The sequence below is a fragment of the Cervus canadensis genome, chromosome 4, assembly GCF_019320065.1.
Source record: "Cervus canadensis isolate Bull #8, Minnesota chromosome 4, ASM1932006v1, whole genome shotgun sequence".
NCBI classification, from domain to species: Eukaryota; Metazoa; Chordata; class Mammalia; order Artiodactyla; family Cervidae; genus Cervus; species Cervus canadensis.
This window is the reverse complement of record NC_057389.1, coordinates 104,397,675-104,401,355: the sequence shown is the minus strand read 5'-3', so window position 1 is coordinate 104,401,355 and position 3,681 is coordinate 104,397,675.

Below are 3,681 nucleotides of genomic sequence, written 5' to 3'. Positions count from 1 at the left end.
CCAAATCGCGGGGGGTGGGGCGGGGCCTGCTCTGCAGAAGGGCGGGGCCCTAGGCGAGGGGCGGGGCCGGGTCTGAGAAGGGAGAGGGTCCTGGCCCGGGAGGGGGCGGGGTCTGAGAATGGGCGGGGGAGGGCAAAGGCAAGAACCGGTACCGCTCTGGGAGAGGAGGGGCGGGGCCTGGAGAAAGGGGCGGAGCCTGGGAAGAGCAGCAGGCGTGGGTCTGAGGGACGAGAGATTGGTGGGCCAGGGAAGGGACGGGGGGCATGGTCTACGGAGGGGCGTGTCTAGAGTAGGGGGTGGGGCTTATCTGGGAGGGGCGGGGCGAAGGCAACCTGTGCTTGTCCGGGAGTAGCCTCTGGGGAGGAGTGAGGCGACGGTGGGATGCGGGACAAGTGAGTGGAGAGGGACAGAGTTCACTCAGAGGAGTAGGAGCTGCCCGATAGTGAAACACTGCACTTCAGGAGAGGGGTCTGTTCTGGGAAGGGGGAGTGGCGGGCCCCGAGCCAAGATGAGAGAAGGAACTTGGAGAAACTGATCTAAGAAATCTGAGACCCGCCCCCTCTTTCCTTCCAGGGTCACTCCCTCCCCAAGACCTCCCTAGGTCTCAGGAACTCACCTAGGGCCCAGGCCTCAAACATCCAACCCAGCTTTGGGTCCCAATCCTACCCCGTCTTCCCAGAGCCTCCTCTCTCACACCCAAGAATCTCCACCCTCGGTTTGCGCTCAGATCCCCAAACCTCCTACTGAACCCTCAGTTTTCATTCCTATACCCTCAAACCCCTGCCCTCAAGTTATCTCCCCTATTCTCTACTCAAATCCCACTCCCCTCCCCCAGATCCTTGCCCACAGACCCTTCAAACCCACACTTACACCCCCAAAGTCCATTTCACCAGACCAATCCCGCTTGGACCTCCCAGCTCCAGTGGCCCAAACACCCTAGTCTTCAGCCAAGGTGCAAAGACCTGCATCTGTTTCCTTCCTTTTTCTCTTTGTTCTTCTTCTTTCTTGCCTTCCTTTCCTCTTCTCCCTTCCGAACCCCATGGAGCTGAAAGCCAAGAAGGCTTCTGTAAAGCTTCCAGACATTTCAAGGCCACTGAAAGACTAGAATCTTCACCCTGAACGGGTCCAAGCTTCCAGAATTTTCTTTCCAGGCTTGAACCCATTTATTTTTTCACCTACTGAGTTAGAAAGCTCTTCTTGTGCAGCCTCAGGCAGGGTTGTTTCTGTTGTTAGGTTGCTAAGTCATGTCTGAGTCTTTGTGACTCCACAGACTGCAACACACCAGGCTTCCTTGTCCTCCACTATCTCCTGGAGTTTGCAAATATTCATCACTGAGTCAGTGATGCTGTCTAACCATCTCATCCTTTGCCGCCCCCTTCTCCTTTTATCCTCAATCTTTCCCAGCGTCAGGGTCTCTTCCAATGAGCTGGCTCTTCACATCAGGTGGCCAAAGTATTAGAGCTTCAGCATCAGTCCTTCCAAAGAATATTCAGGGTTAATTTCCTTTAGGATTGACTGATTGGATCTCCTTGCAGTCCAAGGGACTCTCAAGAGTCTTCTCTAGTACTACAATTTGAAAACATCAGTTCTTTGGTGCTCACACTTCTTTCATAAAAACCATAGCCTTTACTATACAGATCTTTGTCAGCAAAGTGATGTCTCTGATTTTTAATATGCTGTCTAGGTTTGTCAAAGCTTTCCTTTCAAAGTGCAAGTGTCTTTTAAATTCAGGGCTGCAGGCACCATTTGCAGTGGCTTTGGAGCCCAAGAAAACAAAATCTGTCACTGCTTCCACTTTTTCCCCTTCTATTTGCCATGAAATGATGGGACTGATGCCATGATCTTAGTTTTTTGAATGTTGAATTTTAAACCAGCTTTTTCACTCTCCTCTTTCACCCTCATCAAGGGGCTCTTTAGTTCCTCTTCACTTTCTGCCATTAGAGTGGTCTCATCTGTGTATCTGAGGTTGTTATTATTTCTCCCAGCAATCTTGATTCCAGCTTGTTATTCATCCAGCCCAGTGTTTCACATCATGCACTCTGAATATATTAATAAGTTGAATAAACAGGGTGACAATATACAGCCTTGTCATACTCCTTTCCCAACTTTGAAAGGGAAAGTAACACCAGTCCATTGTTCTATGTCTGGTTCTAACTGCTGTTTCTTGACCCACATACAGGTTTCTCAGGAGACAAGTAAAGTGTTCTGATATTCCCATCTCTTTAACAATTTTCCACAGTTTATTGTGGTCCACACTTAGTCAATGAAGCAGAAGCAGATGTTCATCTGGAATTCCTTGCTTTCTCTATGATCCAATGAATGTTGGCAATTTGATCTCTGGTTCCTCTACCTTTTCTAAACCCAGCTTGTACATCTGGCAGTTCTCAGTTCACATACTGCTGAAGCCTAGCTTGAAAGATTTTTAGCATAATCTTACGAGCATGTGAAATGAACACAATTGTACAGTAGTTGGAACATTCTTTGGCATTGCCCTTCTTTGGGATTGGAATGAAAACGGACCCTTTTTCAGTCCTGTGGCCACTGCTGAGTTTTCCAAATTTGCTGATATATTGAGTGCAGCACTTTAACAGCATCATATTTTAGGATTTGAAAATACTCATCTGGAATTCCATCACCTCCTAGCTTTATTCATAGTAATGCTTCTTAAGGCCCAGTTGACTTCACACTCCAGAATGTCTGGCTCTAGGTGAGTGACTACACCATCATGGTTATCTGGGTCATTAAGAACTTTTTTGTCTAGTTCTTATGTGTATTCTTGCCATCTCTTCTTAATCTCTTCTGCTTCTGTTAGGTCCTTAGCATTTCTGTCCTTTATTGTGCCCATCCTTGTACTGAATGTTCCCCTGATAGCTCCAATTTTCTAGAAGAGATCTCTAGTCTTTTCCATTCTATTGTTTCCCTCTATTTTTTTTTTCTGCATTGTTAACTTAAGAAGGCCTTCTTATCTCTCCTTGCTATTCTCTGGAATTCTGCATTCAGTTGGGTATATCTTACCCTTTATCTCTTGCCTTTCGTGTCTCTTCTTTTCTCAGCTATTTGTAAAGCCTCCTCAGACAACCACGTGGCTTTTTTGCATTTGTTTTTCTTTGGGATGGTTTTGGTCACTGCCTCCTATGCAATGTTGCGAACCTCTGTCCACAGTTTAGGCAGGGTCCAGGAGTCCAAACGGGGCTCAGAGCCTTCCTGCAGTCAGTGCTGGGGAAAGAGGGTGGACACAGGGTTGGAGGGCCCAGAGGTAGAACCAGACGCAACTGATCCATCTCTAGCAAAGGGTCGGTGCACAGTGGGTACTCAATCATTTGTGTGTGAAGTGTTCAGGGGTTGACACTGTGAACGTTGATAGATACCAGGTGCTGAAGGGCCCTGCTGACCCCTATAGCACACAATAAGCACTCGAATAAATATTGAATGTGTGGGAGTATGAGCAGCTCACGTTCCTGCTAGCTCTGTACACACCCCCTCACCCTCCTGTGGTCTGCCTGCCACTTGAGCCTTTGTTCCAGATGAACCACATGCAGGCATCAAACCCCACTCAGCAGAGACCTACAGCTCACACGCCCGACACACACACAGCTGCAGTCAATGGCATCCATATGCAGCACACTTCATAAACACCCAGATTTGACCCATATGTCAGACACACAGTTGAAGATAAGCAAG